The 23,370-nt window shown below is 44.2% G+C and overlaps 1 protein-coding gene across 1 annotated transcript in view; it reads left to right on the top strand.

The window, feature by feature from the left end:
• The first annotated feature begins 3,622 nt into the window (after positions 1-3,622).
• The window catches only part of Prickle2 (prickle planar cell polarity protein 2), a 160,466-nt gene continuing 140,718 nt past the window's right edge, over positions 3,623-23,370 (top strand). Inside the window, exon 1 of the mRNA XM_038320413.1 lies at positions 3,623-3,722. The gene's annotated coding sequence lies outside the window, so the exon portion shown is untranslated. The remainder of the gene's footprint in view (positions 3,723-23,370) is intronic.

A 23,370-nucleotide genomic window follows, 5' to 3' on the forward strand; every position in this document is an offset into this window, starting at 1 on the left:
AATAGCCTGGATTTGAGCATCAGATCCCTAAGGGCATTCAAAATTTTTTTTGCTTGTGTAGGGTTTTCTTGGTGTTTCATGAACAAAACTAGATTTGATTTTAGTTTTCCTTCAGAAATCCCTGATTCAGCCTTTCAATTTTCACACTCCAAATTCCTGAATGCTGCAGGCCTCAGGCTCCTAATTCTGGGGTAAATTTTCTCCTTTCACCAAGAACCCATATGGAGATGTGGATTTCACTAACCTAGTTAACGCTCTTCTCATCTCTATATTCATTGCAGACTCATTCACCTTTAACGAGTCTTCCTGTAAGGCCTGTCAATCTCCTGCATGCATTAAAATCCAGGCCTGTCTTACCTGCTTTTTCTGTTTCTGTTATAAGGTACCCGGGGGAGAGGGGGAAAGCAAAAACAAACCAAAAACTTAAGGGGATAGGATTTGTTTTGGGTTTTGGTTTATAGTTTGAGGATCCAGTCCATGATGATGTGGGTGGGGTGTCCTGGTGCCAGGATCTGGACACATTGTTTCTGCAGTCAGAAAGCAGAGACTGATGACTATTACTTCTCAGCCTTAGCGTAGGCTTGTTTCTAACTGAAGTTAACCCATTTCTATTCATCTGTGTGCTCTCACATGGCTCATGGCTTTTACTTCTCCTCCTGCTTCTTCTCCTTACATGTCCGGCTTCCTCGGCATCCAGCTGGACTTGCCTTTCTTCCTCAAGATCTCTCTGCCCCCAGAAGTCCTGCCTTCTGTCTTCCTGCCTAGCTATTGGCCATTCAGCTCTTTATCAGACCAATCACAGTGACACATCTTCACACGATATAAAGAAATATTCCACAACAGCTAGCTTTCTCCTCTTTATGCATTCCAGGACCTACACCAGGTATAGACCCACCCTATTGAAGATGGGTCTTCTTACCTCAGCCAACCTAGTTAAGATACTCCCCCACAGACAAGGACAAAATTTAATAATCTAGATACTTCATCACAGATGTGCCCAGTGTTATACCAAGTGTGCAGGGATTCCAAAAGGCCACCAGGGAGACCAACTCACTGAAATGCAAAAGCAAGGTTTATTGAGTGCACAATTACAAGCCGGCAGGGACCTCATCAAAGCAACTGACACAGCAGCAGCAAGAGAAGGTACCTGCCCTTCTAGAGGGCCTTATTTAAAGGCAAATCCCAGAAAAGTTACATTCGCAGGATGTGGAGTGATGGGGACACTCTGCAGTTATCTGTACTTTCCAGGTGGCTACCCTGTTACTTTTGCCCCTAACCATTTCTGAGGACTGAAATATTTTACGGGAAATAGCTTACACGAGACACAGATGGAGGCAGAGGACAAAATAAAGGAACTTTGGTTCTTCACCCAGAAGCTGGTCTCCCAGTCTCCTAGTCTGTTCTAGATACTATAAAGGTGATGATATTGATTATCACAGCCCACAAAGATCCAGGATATACCTTATCCCAGCAGACTGTCACCCCGCCATCTACCTCATAGCTGTAGGCTGAGTTGGCCTGTTTCTCACATACTTCTTTCTGGTTATTTCACCATATGGGTGCATCCCTGCCCTTATTATAAATTAGTTAAGAATTTAAAAGAGTTTTTGTTATCTAGTTGACAGGGTGCCCACCCGTGGTCCAGGGGACGGCATGCACACCAGGAAAGCTATGAATGGACCCAACCCAAAGTCAAACATGTTGAAAAGATAAGAATTGGGGAGAGGGGCTTTCTTTGTAATTTGATTGCAAGGTTCTTGAGCATGATTTTTGTAGGTGACAATGTTGAGTCACAATGTCAAAAGGATGGGCATACCTGTGACATGTCTAGATATTTGAAAAGTTGGATTTTTCCAGCTGTCATTCTTGTCATTTAACACAAGAATGTGTATTAAAATATTAATCTTCTTTCTATCTGGGATCCATTCAGCCTTTGAATCACTTTGTTAGAAATACTAATTTTTGTCATTTTCTTAAGCATATTTCTAGATCCATTTTGTGCATATATAATATGCATCTGCATGCATAAAACTTGGAGGTTTATGCCAAAAAGTATACATTTCACTCTCTGAACTATACACCTAACAGTTCATTTGAAGTTCATTTCACATGGATGATTTTAGCTTTGCTTCTTTTTTTCCTTATAGCTGTATAGTATCCCAATATGGGATGGACGTACTATGATTTATGTACCAAGTTCCCTATTATGGGATAATTGTTTTCAGTCACTTTCATATTATAGCAAATTTACCTATTCCCTCTGCCTTTCTTTGTTCATTTCATGTAATCCCCTTTATTTATCTGTCTGATATCTCTTTAAAATTAATTTATTTTTATTTTTATTTAGTTTTAGTTTTTCAAGACTGGGTTTCTCTGTGAAACAGTCCTGGAACTTGCTTTGTAGACCAGGCTGTCCTTGGACTCAGAGATCCTCCTGCCACTGCCTCCCGAGTGCTGGCACCACTGCCCGGCTCTATCTGATTTTCATTCCTCCACTCCACATCATTCTCCTCTATGGTGAGTTTCTTTGGGTCGAGGGCTTCATCTTTCATTGGTCATCCCGAGACCTGGCACAGTTGGCCTGCCAGCAGTGGATTCTTAGTTTCTTTTGATCTTTTGAGTAACCATTTTCTAGGAAGTAAAACCAGCAGTCAGACCTCACACTCCTGGCTAGAGTCCCTGTAGAAGCCCAGTTTATAAATTCTTGCTACTTTGAATCATCTGTGGGTGCATCTGTAGCTGTGCTAGGAGCTACTTCACAGTACTCAGCGCATAGAAAGGTGACCGAGCGTCGCTGAGAGGCAGCACGGGCTCAGGTTAACTATGAGAGACTGGGGTCAGACATGAGCCCCGGAAATAACACTGCTCTTTAATTAACAGTTGTGTCAGCATGCCCACTACAGACATGCTTCGCTGTATCCTTGAATAAGTCAATCCCGTTGATTTATTACAGTCAATCAACAAATATTGCCTGGAAGCTCACTGTGTTCTCAGGCAGGGTGTGAGACGTCTTGTTGATGGATGTAAGACTTTTATACCCTGGCAATGCCATGGAACAGGTTAAGAAAAAACAAGGGTGAAAGTATGTAGAGCGCCAGAAAGCACACTGAGCAGAGACTTGGGGAGCACCCTGCTTCCCAAAGGAAGGCCTTCAGCATGTGTAGTGTACCCTTGAGCCTGGCATGAGGAATTTGGTCCCGTGTGCCTGTCCCATTTCTTTCTCGCTTGCTCTAACACCAACAGCTCCTATGCACACTGGGCTCTTGATGCTGGTGTCCTGCTACAGTGAGGTGTTTGAGTGCTTCTCAGCCCTTTCTAATTTTAAAGCAGTAGCTCCCTAGATTTAAATCTCAATTTGGGAACAGACCTACGATTGGCGCGCGGCTGGGAAGTTTCACCAATGAACGTCTGTAGGAGGTGGGGCAGTGTCCCTTTAAGCGCCCACGAGCAGTCTGGAGAGCTTGCAGCTTCTCAGGCGCTGAAATTTTCCAGGACCCAGGGCTGCTCCAAGAGCAGCTCCTGCCCCTGGAATGTCCCCACTTTTGTCAGCAATCCCCGCAGGGCCCTCTCAGGCTCTGCACCCTTGGCGGCCAACATCCCGCGGAGACCCTTAACCGCTGCCCTTTTCGCTGGTCCCCAGCGGTTCCCCTGCCTCTCTGCAGTTTCCCAGGGGCGGAGTCGTAGTGGTGACCAGGCAAGCGGACCAAGCGAGACTGAGCCTGGTGAGTGGACCCCACCCAGCGCAGGGGAGTAAAGATGCATGGACAGAGGAGACTCGGGGCCCTCCCCTGGACAGAAAGGCGCCTGGCAATGAAAAAGTGACGTGGGAAGTGGTGGAGGGGAGAAGAGAGGTGCCCTGCCTCAGAAGCTAAGTGGGACCCTGGGGTCCATTGTGCTTCCACTAGCTTTCTTATAGCCACTTTGTTAACCCACATTGGGATTCATTAGATCCCCAGAAAGGGTTAACGTTACCCCATTTAGGACTTCGTGGTGGTGGCTGCGGCAGTGGTAGGGGTAATCTCAGAATTGTTTTTTTTTTAAATTAGTATTTTATTTTCTCATAATTCCTTTCGTTTAAATATTTAAAATATATACTACTGACGATTTACTTGTTCTGTTAAGCTGGCTGAAGTACTCTTAGTGTTTCCACGAAGGTCGCCTTTACAGTATTGTTTATGCCTTTCCTCATACCTTACACCTTGAGCTTAGAGTCCCTAAAAGCGAAAGTGTTGCTGGGACTTTAAATTTTCTTTTCTTGGCACCTTGGTGTGGCTGTGTAGCATTAATCAACCCTGGACCTGTACAGGTGTTTTCTCTGAATCCAGGTAGAAGGAGTCCCCTCTCCTCCTGCCCTTTCTAGCTGTCTGCTAGGAGTGTGTGTGCGTGTGTGTGTGTTGTGTGCGTGTGTGGTGTGTGTGTGTGTGTGTGTGTGTGTGTGTGCATGCGCGCGCGTGTGTGTTTTGGAGACAGCTGGCAGGAATGAGGAGCCCAGTTCTGTTCACCCAGAGCACCCCAGACACCCTCTTAGCTGACTGAGAGTCAGGGAACAGTGAAGCCTGCAGTGCTGCCAGCCTAGAGGGCTTGGGCCACTGCACCCTGGAAAGTTTAAATTCAAATTAATGGAGAGAGGTGGTGATTCTCCAGGTGGGTTAGATTTAAAAGATGCATTCAGGCAGCTCCCCAGCCTGGATCTGTGTGCTTATTTGTACCTAAGCAATATGGTTGAAGGTAATGCAGAGGGTCAGAGTTTATTTATGTATTTTTATTTTTAAAGAGGAAGCAGCTGGAAGACATGCCTTCCAAAACTGGAGTAACGTCTGATGCATGGATTGCCAAATTCCATTTCCTCCCGTATTAAATTATTCTGGCTTCAGCAGCCTTCTTTTGCTGGGCTGGCTTGCGTTTGCAATTGTTTAGGTGGTGTGAATCATTTGTATACTTTGGGTTCCCTGCCTTTTGCACACAGATGCTTTTATCTGGGCAGCTAGTTGAGTAATTAGACAGACATGGGCCAGTCTCTACAGACAGGAAGGGGGGAAAAGCGCTTGGGAAGGATTTGTGCCTTTCTTCTTTCAAATCAATTGCCAAATCGTCCCAGCCACTGAGCAATTCAGATAAAGGTGTCGAATGGCCTGAGCAGTGAAGAATTTATGTCTAGCTAATTCTGGTCATCCTACCATCAAACATCTTCCTATGGGGCCAAGACGGAGATAGGGGATATGAAAACAAGCTTGCGTTCTTATTCGGTGACTGCCCAACTCTCAACGGATTTCTGAGGACTTGCCAGGAGAAACTGGAGGAAAGTTTCAAGAAATGCAGAGCAGAAAGCAGCACGGCCTTCCTGAGTGACTTATTTCTGTTTGAAGGAAAGGAACACTTTGTTAGAATAACAAATCATGGCTGCTTTTCAAGAGGAAAAAAAATTCTTGTTCCTAAGGCAGAGATAGATTTTAAACTGTGAATCATTTGGTGTAGACTGTGTGTGTGTGCATGTGTGTGTGTGTGTGTGTGTGTGTGTGTGTGTGAGAGAGAGAGAGAGAGAGAGAGAGAGAGAGAGAGAGAGAGACTTGAAGATGATGAACGTCCTGTCTGCAGGAAATTACCAGGAGAGTTGAGCATTTTCCTGAATCAGCCTCAGATGGTCCGCAGCTTTGCATGTAACACAAGAAAGCTCTGTTACTGAGCAGTCTTCTCGCCGTTGATCTCTTTAGCGTCACTACATCTTTTCAGCTTCTCCATCAATAAGCCTTTTTAAATTTTATTTATTATTACATTTTGAGTTGTACCTCCATTTAAGAAACTGAAATAGCTCTCACTCTCACATTCCCTTCCTGAGTCTCCCCCTTCCCGACCCTTGAACTCATGGGCCTCCTTCCTCCCTTAGCCTCACAAGTGATAGGATTCCTCACCTTGATTTCTTGTATGGCTCCTTCCTGGGCTTTATAAGATGGAATTTATTCCTGAGACCATTGTATCTAGCCTGTTTCCCACTAACCTCCTCCCACCGTCTTCAGCAGGAAGGACTCTTGGCTTCTTTTCACGATATTTCCTTTCCGTGGTGATTGTTATCCTCCAGGACACAGATGTCTCCAGGAATGGGAGCAATGCTAAGGTTTGACCCAGTGTTCAGCAGCTTGGTGGTGGCGGTGTTTATGGTCTTTGTAGGGCTATTTGCAAAGCAGCAAAGTGCTTCTGTGTTGGGTTTGCCCAGAAGAGCATCAACCATGAGAAGAACTGGCAATTAAAAGACTCCCAGGGATACGCGAGAGGCACAAGGCAGGGCTGTGTGGCTGTGTGTGCAGAGGGCTGTGCTTTTTAATGTGGAAAAACAAATCTCAGAGTTTCTTTATTCCCCAAGATATCTTTCTTAATCATTCCTAAAAATTACCCAGGCACATTAAGCCCTTCCTAGCTCTGTTATAAAATAGGACAAGCTGGAGATTATAAACACAGTGTGGTATTCATATGTCAAAGCAGAGGGAACGGTGATTTTTTGCTATCAAATCACAGACTGGTAATCCTAGTTAAATATGCTGATACTCAATGCAATGTGGATGCTCAATGCAATGTGCTTAAAAAGATTTTTTTTTATATATTTTCCTTTTCCAAAATGTAGCTGAAAAAACATTTTTTCTAAGATACTTAATATTTGGCTAAGATGCAGATCTTTTGAGTGGCTTTTGTGTTGTTTTATATCCTGCTACAGGACAGACAAGACCTTTTTTTCCTCTAATATTATAATCTAGATGACTTCCATGTGAATGAAAGATGTAGGGGATAGCACAGGGGACAGACACATTAGCATCAGGCAAAAGTCATTGATGATACTATGAGCTGAGACTTAGGGCCGGGGAGAAGCACTTTACCTTTGACCTTAAGTAGTAAGGCCTGTGTGTGACTGTCAGTTGACAGATCAGTTTCCCAACCTAGATGCCATTCCATCCCCATATATAGGACACTGCTCATTATAACTTTGGAGTTTACTTGGCTTTGATTTTTTTAAAAGACAACTTAAGTCTGTAATAGTCTTGTACAAGATTATTCTGCCTTCAACAGGGTTGTTGTCCTCAGTCGCTCAAAGTTTTCTATTTTATTTTATGCTTTGAAATGGACTGTTTGCTCTGTATGTCATGATAGCCTTGTCCTGTATCTATTGCCCAAATGCTTTATTTATTAATAATTGAGGCATGTTCAAGTTTTCAGGGATGAGCAAATGTCTGTTGTGTTGGATTTTCTATGTTTGAACACTAGAAAATCCAACCTGGGAAAAGGACCTCCCCATGGCCTATTATAGTTGATAATAGTAATACACTATATGATAGCTATGTGTTTGCCAAGCACAGACCAAATGTTTTAGCATGCTCCCTGACTTTCCCATGTATGAGAATGCCCTTTGAAGTCTCTGCCTCCACAAGTCTATGGTATGATTCCGAAGTCTGCCTTTTAAGACACATCCAGGGTAGAGCCTTGGACTCTTTACAATCACGTTGCTCATTACCATTTTAAACCCATAACAAGAACAAGAATTCCCAAAGGCCCATTCTATTAATATCTCATTTCTCAGGGAAACCCAGTAACTTCCCTAGGTTACCAGTCTACTAAATGGCCTTCCTGAGCCTGGGACCATCCATACTCACAAATATAGCGTTCAGGTCTTTAATTCTCAGATGCTATCTAAACCCTACCCCCTTACTAAAGGATCCTTCCTAAGATGCCTACCTTCTGTAGACATAGTACTTGAGGACCCCATGTCTGCAATGAGCTTTGAAATTTAGGGAGACTAAAAAGAGGTAAATTCATATCTACCTGGACATGGAGCCTTCAAGTGCTGGACTGAGACAGCTCAAGATAGGATGGATGGCCATGTATATATTTTTCAGTCTTCCAACTTGAGACTCTTCTTTCCAGCATTCTCTTTCCTTCTACAGACCTTTCCACAAATGCCACTTCCTCTCCACTAAGCTAGGACAACTCCTTACCAACCCAGCAAGGCTGAACCTCTTTTGCTGTCCATGACAGGATCCCAGTGTAGCCTCTTTTTCCTCCTCTGTCTGTATGCTCATCCATTCTGGGCAGAATCCTGCAGACATACAAAGGCTTATTGCCCAAAAGAAAAAGACAGGCATAGAGAGGCAAGGAGACACCTCCTTCCATTCTGGTGACTGATTTCTCTCTTGGCTTCTCATTCCTCTTACCTTCAGGCCAGAGAACTGATACTATTTGGGGTTTTGTTTGTTTGTTTATTTTGGTTTTTTGTTTTGTTTAATCGTTGTAATATTTTGATACATGAAGACCTCTTACCCCCAAGAGCTTCGTTTTCACTGTCTGAGAATTAGCCCACATCACCCCTGTCCTGGCTATAGGAGTTACAGCATATCTGTGAAAGTTGTTCCAACACAGTTTGAAGAGGTGTCCATGCTGCCTTGTGGCTGCGGTCTCCTTCCTGTGATGCAGAGGGTGTCTGCTTGATGAATTACTTCTACAGCAGAAAACAGAGAAGGTTTCATGGAATCTTGACACGTGCGGTCTTCCATGTGTCTGTCTTGAGGCCTCAGTGTTTGTACCAGCATCTGAAACCTGAGAGGCCTTGGAAGATAGAAATGTCTTTAACCTTGGCTTTGCGTGTTGTAGGCTAGCATGGCCCTGGATCCATTTCCAGCCTCACCTTTGGATGTGCGCAGAGCAACACTGAAGGGGAAGCTACCGAGCTAAGTGGCATTTGACTTGCCTCGCCGTTGAACCTACCTCACTTTCGTTGTCTGTAATGGGGAAATCAAGTTGAGGAGTGGAGAGACGGGCCTCTGCCTGAGAGCAGTGTTCTTGCAGATGTGTCACCCTCTCCTGCTTCTCTGTAGATGGCAGTGTCCCCACTTACTTTACCTTCCTTTCATCTGGGATACCTTGCTGCTCTTGCCTCTAAGTTCTGCAGAAGTTGGACTGCCCTGTCCTTATCCTTCTGAAAAGAGATGACTCTTCTTCTTTTAATGCCCCTTTGCTGGCGTGGTTTCCTCTGTGGCTTCATGTTGTCATATAGAAATGTCCAGCAGGTTCCTATCTTCAGACTGGACCTCGGTCCTCTGAGCTCCAGATGTGTGTTGTGTCCCTTAGTATCAGCAGGGAAACTGGTACTCCTATGGATGCCAGAATCAGAATTCTCAATCCCTGTAAACCCAAGTGCTGTGTTTGCATACAACCTGCATGCATCTCTAGATAACCTAATCTTCTAAAGCAGGGTAAATACTAATTAAAGGACTATAGTGCTGTTCTGCTTAGATAATAATGGAAACAGGGAACATATGTACCTGTTTAGAATGACACATTGAAAAAACTCCTTTGAATCTGGTGTTTGTTTGTTTGTTTTGTTGAATTTGTAGATATGTAACTTAAGAATTCAGAGGGATGACTATAAGCACATGTCTATTTTAAACTTTTTTTAAAAAAAAAGTATTCAGTAGTCTTCTCAAGCTTGTACACTGTCGCCCTGGATTTGCTCCTACCTCCAGATCCTCATCATGTCAGCCTATGGGCATCTCCAGCTACCCGGGTAGCTGGAAACTTCTCCAAAAATGCATTCCAAACTGGGGCAGACTGGGTGAGAGGGTATCAGGTGAAAACCGAGTGAAAATGAGTTTGAGGTACCTTTCAGGGTGCTACGACTGTATTATGTCTTAATAAGAACTGAGTTTCATGGATTTGGGCATTTGTCAATTTTTTCGAATGCTCTACATATGGGCCATGCGTTTTGCTGTATGCAGATCCCATTAGGTGGAAAGGATCTGTGTCTCAATGGCAGCTCACTGCCTCCACACTTGATCACAGCCACAGCCGGAAGTAGTATTTATCCTATGTGTCCACCTTCAGCCACGTCACCATCATATCTCACCTTGGTTACGTAGTACATTCCTCCACCACTAGTGTCAACGTTTTGACACAGACCTTAACACTTCTCCTGTTTATAGCTTCAGGCAGCTCCCCATCTGCAGTAAGAAACAAAGTCCAAACTCTCTTCCATGACTCTTCCTCTCCGACTCTGTCAAGAGAAGGTCCTTGTCTCCTAGAAGACATCCCTCTCAAGCCATCAGCGCCTAGGCTCCAGCCACATGGGCTGGATCACTCACTTCCTCCCCCACGCTGGGCCTTCTTGCCTTCTTGGAAAGATCTCGTGACTCACAGTTTATCACATACTGAGGTCTTAAATTCCATAATGTCAGGTGAACCTCTTTTCGTGTGCTGGTTCATTTCCCCCTCTTAGAGCTCACATGTTCTTGTCTGCCCTTCTCTAATTAACCTTTCTCCAAGGTACTCCTCAATATCTGAAACATTTGCTTTTGAGACCATGACCCTCTCTGCCGTTCCCTCCTAGTCCTTGAAGTCCAGTGGCTCTGTCCTGGACTCCCCACTGTCGCAATGCTTGTCGCTTATTAGTAGCTCCCTAAATTGATTCTGACTGTTCCCTTGCCCATGCCTGACATAGCACTGCAAGAAAGTTGTGGCTAATTAAAACCTTTATTATTTACCTCCCTTCTCTCTTCCTCCACTTCTGAGATATGGAAATTAATGTGTTTCTGACCTGCTAAGTTTCTATACTTAAATTGCTGAGCCTCAAGGTTTTTTTTTTTTTTTAATTGTAAAATGAGGTCAGTGATCATCACCCTGGATGGAGGTCTATAACCCCTTGGAGGAAGGTGTCCTTGCAGTGGGTGTATATGTTTCATCACCTTTGAAAAAAAAAAAAAAGGCACTCTGGCTAATGGCTTTCTTTGAAGCCTTGGCTTTTGAGCTTTCTTGTCTAGGAAGTTTTTCATCAGATGCAGCTGTTTGAGGGAATTCACGCGGAATTCCAAAGTCTTTAGCACCAACTGCAACTCCCTCACATGCCTTTGGAACTCAGAGTGCAGTAAACATATTTATGTTTGGATCTGTCAGACAAAGCCCTTCCCTAAAAACAAAGGTTGAACTGTACACACGGTACTGCGGACGTCCTGTCCATAGTGACTCCGGAGTCTGCTTCCAGCTCTTACCCAGTATCACTGCTGGAGTGCTTGCAAAGTCTGAGGACGGAATAAATAAAACCCAGCAGATACTGGTGTGAATACCTTTCCCTGGGAAAGAGGAAATAATCGTGTTTCTGGAAACCCACAAGCTCAGCTTAGTGTTTTTGCACTGCTCCTTGTGTTACCAGGATTGGAATGGTCCTGAGGCTTTACTTGCTTAGGGCTGTGGGTGAAAAGAACGGGTCCCTCTTGTGATGCTGTGAAACTGGCAATGTCTGGACTAATGGAAACCACTGTTGTTCATATAAGAGAATGCGAGAGGGCTGAAGAGTTAGCTCAGCAGTGAAGAGCACTTGCTGCTCTTGCAGACCAGGTTGAATTTCCAGCACCCACATCACAGCCATCCCTAACTCTAGTCCCAGGAATCCAACCCTCTTCTGACTTTCATGGGCACCAGACACACAAGGTGCACTAACAAACACGCAGACAAAACATTCATGCATATGAGGTCATATCATAAATATTTTTTAAAGAGAGGGAATGTGAGAATTGGAAGGGCCCATGGGCATCATCTAGGCTGACTGGCTGTGTAACTACTGCTACTGTACCATAAGAAGGCTTGACAGATGGTAACTCCTAATCTTTTTCTTTTGATTGCTGAGGATTAAACCTAGGGCTTCGCTTATACTAATCCCATGCTCTATTAATGAGCTCTAACCCCAGGCTCTCAACCTCATAGGCCATTGTTCCTCTTGGGTCACCTCATTGGCATAGTATGGTCCTACTGCAACACTTTCTCACAGTGCTCGTAGATCCTCATGAGGCAATCCTGAGACAGTTAACACTGAAGACAGCTACATTATTATACTCCATTCTCAATGAAGAGTGAGACCCGAAATTATGGTGGAGGCTTTGTGTGGCTTCTCTAATCCCTGGAGTCCCCGGATCTTCCTTTAGATGATGCTGGAGGAGGTGTAGTTAATGGGAAGCATATTAGTTTCCTAGGACTGCTCTACCAAAGGGTTGCACTTGGCCAGTCAGGAAAATCACAGATAAGTATTCTCTCATGGTTTGGGGAAATAAAGCTTTTGAAGGTCAAGGTGTTAGCAGGGATGTACCTCCTTCAGAGGCTCTAGGAGAGACTTCTTCCTTGTCTCCATCACTGCAGGCAGTCCTTGGCTTGTGGTCATATCACTCCCATATGGGTCTCAATCTGTATACTGACTTCTCTGCCACGTGACACACTTGCCTTCCTCATGTGAAGTACTTGTGATGACGCTTAGGACCCATTTGGATAATTCACCATGATATCCTCATCGCAATCCCTCTATTTATCTCCAAAGACTTTTTCCACAAATAAGGTTATGTTTGCTGGTTCTAGGGATTAAGACCTAGACAAACCTTTGAAAAATAATTTTCTCAATCTACCATAGTAATTCAACTCAGGAAACCTGGGCCAAGTTCCCAATCTGCCATGAATTCCTGTGGTCACAGATAGGTACATACATCACAAGTCAGACCTATTTTTTATACCCTTGGAGTCCCCGTATCCTCAAATTTAAAAATGAAATATAATTACAGACGCTCAGTCATTTATATGTGTGTGCATGTGTATGTGTGTGCACGCATGCATGAGTGCCTACCTTTGTGGAAGTTGGAGGACAACCTTGGGTGTTGTTCCTTAGGCACTTTTTTTTTTTTTTTTTGTGAGACAAGGTCTCTTACTGTTGAGCTCCCAGGCTAGGTTGACTGGACAGTAACCCACGGGGACCCACCTATCTCTGACCTCCCAACGTTAGCATTCTAAGCAAACCACCATGTCTAGATTTTTTGCGTTTGCTTTAGAGCTTGAAGTCAAGTCATCATGCTTGTGAGAAAAGTACTGCCTGAGCTTTTTCCTTGGGCCCAGAAAAATAATAAATGTAGTGCAGGTGGATACGGAATAAATGCTGCTATATTATGCTTATTCATTCAATGGACTCCAGTGGCTCAGATCTGTGACCCCAGCACTTGGCGGGGGAGACAGTATGATGGACACATGTTTTAGTGCAGCCTGGGCTGCCAAGAAAGAACTTATCTCCAAAGCACTATGATTTTACTAGCTGTGCCGTTGTTACCACCATCGCTTTCCTTCTCTTAACCTTATTGTTAAGAGAGGTCAGGTGGGCTTGTCTAGCCCAAGAATACCCAGGGACCCTTTCAAAACCAGCCTGCTATGTTTCTAGATCACGGGAAGACCATGTGGTATTTTTTTTTTAAATTGTTGCACTGATACACAGCATGTACCTATAGAAGAGTAAACATATTGTTGTACTTTTCTTGTTGCTGGTACAAACACATCTAAAAGAAAAGGGTTTCTTTGGTTCATGGTTCCTGGGTCTTGCCCATCATGGTGTGGAAGCCACGGCAGCAGGTGCTTGAGAAGGCTGGTTGGTCTCTCTGCATCCTGTGTCAGGAGAAAGAGGGTGATGAATGCTTGTGCTTCCGGCACTTGGTACTTTTTATGACTTTTACAATTCCCACCTATGACATGGAGCCACCCACTATTAGGGTGTGTCTTTCCACCCCAATTAACCTAATCTAGATAATCCTTTCCAGACATGACTAGAGGCTAACTTAATCTAGATAATCCTTTCCAGACATGACTAGAGGCTAACCTAATCTAGATAATGCCTCACAGATGTGCCTAGAGGCTGGTCGCCTGAGTGATTTTCTGATCCTGTTGACAGTCAATATTAAAAAGCATAAATATCATAGTTGCGTGACTCACCAAATATTTATAGATATGATGGTTTTGATCCATATATAAGTCAAAAAAAGTTTCAGTATCTCATATGTCCCCTTTTGACCTCGCTCCATATCCTTTACCAATATTCTTATTTCTAGCATAGATTTTTGTCTGTTTTGTACTTTATAAAAGTACTCTTTCTGTACCCATTTTGATCAGTATTTAGTTTGTGAGTTTCCACTATTTTGTTATATATACATATAAATCATTCATTTTAATTGGTATGTATACTATATGTATACATATGTATAAGGGGTATATGTATACCCCTTCTCTATGTGTGTGTGTGTGTTATACCACTGCAGATAATAATGCTACCCACCACTACCAAAGCAAACTCTATAGACTAACAAAATCCCAGTGCCAGGCATGGAGAATCTCCCTTTGAGTTATTGGTCATGGAAATTCAGAAGACTCCCAGAACAATACAATTTATTGCCATTATCCTTGGTTGCCTCCCAACTTATTCTTGGTTGTAATGTCTATTGCTGAAATCACCACGTACTTTGGGCACAGGACTTGGAGAAATTGAGCTGGCTCTGACCTGGAAGGCTCTTCCCCAAAGACTCACAATACCAGAAGGTGCTTGCTGTGCAACCTACCAAGGGAAAAAAAAAAGCAATTAATAGTCCCACCCAGATGTAAAGCCACCAGCCATAACAATGACTAGAATGATGAGATATCCCAAACGGTGCAATAGTGGCATTTACATCTTCAGGTTAACCAACCACTGTCTAACTATACTTAAGGCTTGCCCAATAGGAAGGATCCTTGCTTGGTATTATAAACCAAGCCTGTTACCCATGGCTGGTGAGGCCATGGATCCTAGGGAAGAGCCTTCTACTGCCACTTTCCTAACCAACCTAATTTCTAACTGTATCCTAAACACTTAACCTTATAGCCACAGGTAAGTGTAGCTCTCATCCCTCATAAAAGAACCTTTTTGAAGCAGACAGAGGCCACTGCAGAAGTCCACAACTTGTCAAAATATAGGGAACAACCAACTGTGGGGTGGCCAGCCCTACTTGATATATCTACAATACAGCTCCTACACCTAAGACTCAGGGGACATCATGGAAGGCAGAGTAGAAGAGCGTAAGAGCCAGAGGACCAGGTGTCTCTTGTGATATCATGTTTTCTGTACGCGGCAGATAACCTGAACCATATGGTTGCCTAAGCAACACATGAAAAATAGCAGCAATAGTTCCAATGTTGATGGAGGAAATCACAGAAAGCCACAGCCCTGGATGAAGAGCTATAGACAGTTAAAGACTGCTGAAACATGGAGATTCAATCTTTTCCAGAGATGAGCCCCCTGGTTACCCCTCCATTCCCAAGTGGTCGTCCCAAAAACACATGCACGCACGCGCGCGCGCGCGCACACACACACACACACAAACCATTAAAGGCACTTAGCAGATTATACTTAAATCTCTGTGTATGTATAACAATAATAATTAATAAAGAGGTTATGAATTTGAGAGGGAGTGTGTGGCAGGGGATATGTGAGGATTTGGAGGGGATAATATAGCTATATCATACATGAATTCTCAAAATAAAAACTGTTAAAGAAAAAGAAGAAGAGGAAATGTACCACAGTTTTATATTTAGTTGTGTGTGAGAATTTGGTTAACTTCTAGTTAGATGCCCTTACAGATAGTGCTGGTGCCAGTTAATTTTAGCTGCCAACATGGTATGGTTTAGAATCACTAGAAAGAGATTCTTAAGGAGGAATTATCTAGATCAGGTTAGTCTTGTCTTGCTCGTTCATTGAGGTGAAGACTACCCAGAATGTGGGCAGTACCATTCCGTGAGCTGTGCCCTGGGCTAGGTAAGAGTGAACAAGAAAGCTGCTCTCCAGCCGGCAGGCGAAGGTGCGTTCCTTCTCTCAGCGCACTCAACTGTAGGTGTGGTTCCTCAAGCTCCCGACTTGCTTTACTCAAGTGATGGACTATGATCTGGAAATAGGAGCCAAATAAACCTACCCAGAGCTGCCTTTTGTCGGGGTGTTCATCAGAGCTGCAGAGGTGAGCGTAGGCCGCTGCTGTTGCAGACATTGCAGCACGCAGCTTCCAAGGGAGTGTATAATGTCGGTGCACAGCCCCCAGCACTTTTAACCAATAATTTCTCCCATAATCAATTGTTCCAGCTACTGCATCACATGGAGAACTTTTAAAAGCCAAAGTGTTTCAGCTGAATAATTTAAAAAAAAAAAAAAAACAGAATCTTCACAGTTCTGGAAGCTGGGAGAGCTAGCACGTTCACTGCTGCTGTCGTAATACCTTCTGTCTGTCTATGTCTGGCTGATGGGACGGGAGAGCTAGCTAGCTCCATGAGAGTGTTCATTCTCATTCCTTCCCTCTTCCTCCCCCTCTCTCTCCATTCTCCCACCTTTTTTCCTACCCTGTCTCCCTCCTCCTCTCTCTTGTGTATGAGTCAGGGTCTCACTTTGTAGTGCAGGTTCACCTGGAATTGACTGTGTACCCCAAGCTGTCTTTGAACTCAACAGAGATCCTACAGCTTTGGCCTCTGGAGTGCTGAGGTTATATAAGGGAACCACCATACCTAGCATTGGGGATTCCTTCTCCTAGGGCACCAGTTCAATCCAGAGAGCTCTGTCCTTAGGACCTGATTGCTTCCAGCTCCTAGTATTGTCACCTCAGGTTACGATGTCACCATATGAATTTGGGAGTGTAGGGGCCTGGGTGATTCAAAGGAACAATTCTCTTTCCAGGGATTACCCGTCCCCTGCCCTCCCAATCTATTGGTGACTTTTGTGTGTTCTTGATGCTTCAAGCTTCTTTGGACAGCCACTCTTTTTAGAATATGACCCCTAGTTCTACCTCGGAGTAGACTGGATGTGAGATACTGCTCTGCCTCCCTGTATCCCACTTGGTGCTGTTCACCTACCCACCCCTTCCTTCTCTGGCTGCTCTGAGGAAAGAGAAGATGGCCATCATGAACAGCTTCTACCCTCCCGTCTCAAATTCTCAAAGACTGGATTTGGAGCAGCCCAGACTGTGGTGCAGATGCTAGCTGAAGGCTGAGGCCGAGGCAGAAGTTAGTGGGAGGAGCTGGCACGGGCTGCCAGAATGCTATGGACATGCGCCAGAAGCGTGGTGCCACTTTCCAAAGGCTTGGGAGCTGCCAATTTAGCTCAGCCGTATGATTTTTCTTTTACCGAGGAAGCCGAAACCCATGCTTCCTCAACTCATGCTGTCAGTTCAAGACAACTGGATTCTCATGTTGATTCTGGTCATAGAATAATAAATAAGTGTTGCTGTGATGTGCCAGCTGGTTAATAACATATGTGAGTGTCTCTGCCCAGGATTCCATTCATTTGTGTCAGGTTGGCAATTGTTGAATTAGTTGGAAAAACGGTACATGTTGGGCTCAGTTACCAAAACACTCCAAAGAGAACTAAATAATATTGGGCTTGGTGCCCCAAACTCCTTACCTCTTTTTCATTTTTTTATTAGGTAGCCTTAAAATCACATCTGTGATAGGTGAATGAGGAGGGAGGCATTGGAGGAAAATGTGTTTTAAATATCTGTTAGGCCCTTGTGTCAGATTTTCTTGCACAATGACCGGGAAATGAGGAAGAAAAAACAAAGGAGTAGAGATGTTTAGGACAGATATAGAAAAGACACTGGGAAATTTGTTGCCTCTCCAAATCAATAAACATTTATGCCATGCTTTCTTTGGTACTGTAGTAACTCACAAAAGTTAATCAATGATGAAGGTATTCTGTCTTTTGGGAGTATAATTATAACCATAGCTGTCCTTTATTGAGCATTTTCTTTGTAACCAGCAGTGTGACAGGGACTTTTTCTACATCATGGGTCAATGGATGTTTTATAAAGATCCACATGGCAAATATTTTAGGTTTAGCAAATCATGAGGGAAAAATCAAGGGTGTACCTATTTAAAGAGAAGACAAGTTCCCACAGAATTCTGTTGATTAAGTTAAAAATACAAAGAGGCTCGTTGTATTCCTTTTGGGGGAGGAAGGGATAAAGGGCTCGGAGTTACTGTCCCCTGTCATTAAGTTGATGGCAAATGTTCACCTATAAAAGTCTCTCTTGGCTCAAGAGCCACAGAAGCAGGTGGGGGTGTGTCCTGCAGACCACAGTTTTATTTACATCGTTGCCTGAGAGCAGCTGGACAGATCTGGTCTCACTGCTTCGCTGTCCTGGAGACCCAGATTTGTTTTGTCCTGCCCTGCCAACTTAGCATATGGCTTCTTTCTTCAAAGTCACTCCATGGTCACAATCTTCCCGACTGCTGCCACCACATCTGCAGGCCAGGCAAGCAGAAATAAAATGGAGGGAGATAAATTCACGTCTCCTACCTTGTAAGGAGATGTCTCAAAGCTCCATCGAGTGCTAACACGCTTGCTTTTGGGGACAGGGACGTAGGAGCGTCCGTGTGTTAAATGAGGCTGAGAAAGCGTGGTTCGCTACAGCTGCTACTGTGCTTGGATAAAAACCCTGAACTGAAGTAGAAAAGGAAATACCGGGGCAATAAAGCAGCCCACTCCTATCTGGAGTTTCATTTTCCATGGTTTAAGTTACCTTGGCCAACTGCGATCTAAAAATATTCAAGGGCAAATCCAGAACTAAGTAGTTTAAGTGTTCGGAGCTGTGACTGCCCTGACAGCTCTTAGGGTGTGACTCAGGACCTACTGTGTGTTACCCCTTTGTCCTGTGTGTCCGCTCTGTGTATGACACCTGACTGCCACTCACTCAGTCACCATTTTAGTGATCAGATTGCCATATTGATACGTTTGTATCCAAGGAATATATGGTTTCAGGGATGGGGGAATGATTAAAGTGCCTGGCTGGCTAGCATGGGAACCTGAATGTGATCTCCAGAATCCACTTGAAAAAAACAAAACCAAAAAACCATCTGGGCGTGATGGTACATCCTTGTAACCCTGTTTTGGGGGACTGGAAGACAGACATGGCTCCCCAGCCAACCACCCTATCCTGCTTGGCAAGTTCCAGACCACTGAGAGATCCTGTCTCAAAGAAAAGTGGCTAGTGTTTGAGGAAAGACTCACACAAGCACACACATGACCATGAATGCACCGCACGCGCAAGCTTACACACACACACACACACACACACACACACACACACACACACACCATGAAGAGTACTGTCTTAGTTAGGGTTTCTATTGCTGTGATAAAACACCATGACCAAAAGCAATTTGGAGAGGAACGAGGTAATTTCATTTTACAGCTTGTATCCAGCATCCGGAGAAGTCAAGGCAGGGACTCAAGGCAGAAGCCTGGAAGCAGGAACGGATGAAGAGCCAGAGAAGAATGTTGCTTACAGCTTGATCCTCTTGGGTTACCCAGCTTGTTTTCTTATATACCCTAGGACCACAGCCCAGGAGTGATACAACCCATAGTGGGCTGGGTCTTCCCACACCAATCACCAATCAAGAAAATGCATGACAAACTTGCCTACAGGCCGATCTTATGGAGACATTTTTTTTCAATTGAGAGTCCTCTTTTCAGGTAGCTCTAACTTGTGTCAAGGTAACAAAAGACTAGCCAGCACAAATACCATCCACAGTTTCAGACATCCACTGGTGGCCCTGGAGATTTGACCCAGCATATAAAGAGGAAATGCTACAACTAGGGTCTTCAGCCATGTATAATGCAGTTAGAAGATGAACCCCAGATTGATAACCATCTTCCCCAAGGTCGTATGCTACAGAGCAGTGTTTAACAAAAGTCTCCCCCAACTCAGTCTTCTCTCTTCTCTTCCTCTCCAGCCTTCAAGCCTAGTGAGCAGGTACCCATGCATATTCTTGGGAATGAGCTGCTGGCTTGATTTGCATATACCCTACTCCTTCCAAAAACTTTCCCAAGGAACCTGTGAGGGAGGTTGAGACCCATCATCCTTCTGTGGACAGCCCTGGAAAAGCTAGAGCTGGGTACGGCTAGAGTTGCCTGGGGGTAAACCCAAAATGGGGCCTTCCAATTTCCCTAAACACAAAAGTACTTGAGATCACTTTTTCTGTACACAGGAAACAGAGACAAGTGCAGATACCAGCAAGCTAGGGCATGCAAGGGGAGAAAGCTGGCAGAGCCTTGTCTTCCCAGTTACCAAACTGCATGGAAGAAGGGCCTGAGAGTGAGAAAATAGTGACCAGACAGGTGACCTTCCTCAGTGACCCGACTTGCTACCGTGCCATAGGATTAGTCCCATAAAGTGCCTATCTTATCTGACACGGAAAGCTAAGAGGACCGTCCGTGGTTTTTCTACATGCATACATGTGCATGTATTTCTGGCCCTTAGGGAGAGTGTTAAGTGCTTGCCAGGTAGCACTGAGTTCATCTTGCACCATCTCACAACAGTCCTGTGGGGTACCATCAGCATTCCATCAGAGGATAAGTAAATGTAGTGTAACTTAGGAAACTTGCCCAAGACCACACAGCTCATAATTGGACTCGGGGTCAGGTCTTATATTTTTTTTCAACTGTACAGTTCATGGCTATAATACTTAAGTCACCCTGTGAGATAAAAGCTGTAATAGTATTATCAAGAAACATGGGATTATGGTGATTAATTTTTGGCTTAGGAAGAAGGATGGGCAAAGATTCTAAGAGCTGGGCTCAAGGAATGATAAAGGCTGTGTGGGAGGGGAATATAAAAGTCCACTGAGATAAATCATGGCTAGTCAAATATTTCCTCTGATATACCATAATCGTCAGGAAGTAGGCGTGGCAGTTAAGAGATATGAAGTGGGTCTCAGGACCCCGGTGGTTTTTTCTGACCTTCCTCTGAGTTATCATTATTGACACTGCTGTTTTCAAGCTAGAGGCCTCTCCTCACTTAGCTCTGCAGTATCTGTCTGCCATGCCAAGATGCAGACACAAAGTTCTAGTCAGAAGATGACTTGCACTGAGTTCTAAAGGCCTTCCACAGAATTGCCTGCCCCTCTTTCCACCATATTCATGACGCAAAACATGGCCTGGCTGTGTTTTTGTGTGAAGGAATAAGCTCATAAATAAAGAGAGGAGGCCAAAGTAGGTTTAGTAATGAGGCTCTTGCTTAATCACACCAGCAAGCCAAGAAAAGAGCCAAAGAATATTTATCAAACTGTTGCATTAACATTTCCACCATGCTTGCTGCAAACACCGGGGCTCTCTACGGAATGCAGCTCCCCAGTACCAAGCAAGAGAAGGGATCGTTTTTTGAGGCGCAGCACACATCTGTGTGATCATGAACTTGCTTCCAGCTGAAGCACTTTGTGAGTCTGTATTACGACCACCTGTTGCATAAGAGGGGGTGTTGTGGTTTAAGCAGGGCTCTTCACAGTCACCAGTAGAGACCCCGCAGGCACCTCACCTTGAGATGGCTCTTGTGGGGTGGCCCACAGATCCCCTGCACATTCCTCCAAGCGGCTCTGATTTTTCCCAAGGCCACTGGGTCTTGAGAGGTTTGTTTATGATTAGATTAATGGTGACAAACTGCGTTGATATACAAGTCCTTGATTTTTTTTTTCCCTCTCTTAGTTTAAAGAATTCTTCAAATAGCTGGGTTTGCCCTCCCTGGAGACTGCAGATTGCATCAGCAGATCTAACAGTTGTCCCATGGCCACCTCCAAATAAGGCATGCCATACATATTCCAGCAGCTGCGAGGCCTCAAGCTGGTCAAGAAATCAATTATTGTGTACAAAAAAGCAATTCCTCGTCTGGAGTCATGAACTCCTGTGTTATTTTTAGGCCAACCTTTAATTTATGTGGTACACAGAACCAGGTTTTTCAAATGAACTTCTAGAAGGTTCATGGGAGAGAAGTAAGAGAGGAGGTAAGTTGGGGGGCGGGTTGAAATGTCTGAACAACTCTGGGAGAGTTTGAACAAGGGCTCCAGGGTTCACGCAGCAGCTGCTCCCACACTGCCATGCTGTAACACTGAGCGGGTTATTTATGCCGCTGCTGTCTTCCCTGCCTTTACCTATAAGATGTTTTCGTCACTTTTCATAATTCTCTGAGGATTAAATGGGAGCCTAGACATAAAGCTATTAGTAGAGTATTTGGTATACAGTTATAGTTTAACAAATGATCACTCTTACTACTGTTTTATAAACTTTTAATTTCGAGCCAGAGGATTTTCCACGTGGCTAGACAGAAGGCGGCTAATGGATGGTCGAGTCGTAGACACTCAGAACTAGGAGGTAATACGCCAGGAGTCCCTAATTCAGGATGCTGTCGACGGTGGCAGTCTGGCTGGAACCTGTCTAATTTTTTGAAAAGTAAAGTTTTATTGGAACACATTCCTCCTCATTTGTACTGTCTTTGACTGTTGTTCTATCATGGCAGAACAGAATATTCATGATGGAAACAACATGACCCATCAAGCCTAATATTTTTACTGATCCGTATAGAAAAAAGTCAATTGGTCCCTGATCTTATCCAACCTAAATACCCTTGAGCAAAGCAAGGCTATGGATGAGGGAAATGACCTGCCAAGAAACCCAGAAGGACTTTAATAAATGCTTCCTGTCCTATGGTGACTTCCTGCTGTTGTACCTGCTGTGTCCTGGTTCTCTTAGGAAGGATTATACTGAGCACAGGGGAAAGCCCAAGTCACTTGTGTGTAGGAAACCATAGCAACAGTGTTCTCCAGCCACCAGATGTGAAGGGTCAGTATGGGGTAAGCAGCAATGGTATCCATCCCTGTTGCTGTATCAACTGAAGTTCCATCCTCATGCCCACTGTTTCTCCAGCCTGGCTTCCAATGAATGGTGAGGCTGTATACTTCTAGCTGGCCCATCAAGCATGTGATAGGTGTATTTGATGGTGACTGAATTTAAATTTTCCTAAGACATAGGTTATGTTAGAAAGTAATTTGCAAAAGGCCTTTTTCCTTACAAGCTAGTCACGCTGATTATCTCAACATTTTCATTTTGTTGTTTCCTATTTGAAACACTTCATTTAATTCTCCTGGGAGCTTTATGTGAGGTAGAAAACTAAGGGTGTAGGTTCTTTCTGCTTTTTAATTGTTTTGGACTATTTTGGGTTGATTGAAATGCATCTTTAAACATATTGCTTTAATACCTCCATTGTGTAGTATTAAACTGTGGATTCACCCATAAAAGAGTCTCAGGAGACAAGCTGTAAATCACATCTGTGTGCAAAGTGGCAAGAGACTCCTCCCCTTAGATGGCGAATCGGGGCAGAGGGCAGTGGGTCTCATGCTTGCATGCCTCCAGTGCCTAGGACAGACTATGCCATAGTAGCTTAGTAATGGTGAACGAGCAGGAACAGACAGGCTGTTGGGATTCTTTTTGGCTCTTCTCATTCAAAACGGTCCCTCAAAGGACTCTATTAGCAGAGATAGTTCAAATTTATCTTAAATGTTTGAAATTGCCACCACCTGCAAGTCTCAGAGTCAGGGACATGGAAATGACCAGCTGCTTTCAGATTGGGTCCCACATCTTGGATTGTTTATTCCTTCATCAAAGGATCGTGTGTGTGTGTGTGTGTGTGTGTGTGTGTGTGTGTGATATGTGTTAGGGCCCAAACATCAATCTTAGGTACTATCTCTCAGAAGCCCTCCACCTTT

The sequence above is a fragment of the Arvicola amphibius genome, chromosome 2 (assembly GCF_903992535.2).
Source record: "Arvicola amphibius chromosome 2, mArvAmp1.2, whole genome shotgun sequence".
Classification (NCBI taxonomy): Eukaryota; Metazoa; Chordata; class Mammalia; order Rodentia; family Cricetidae; genus Arvicola; species Arvicola amphibius.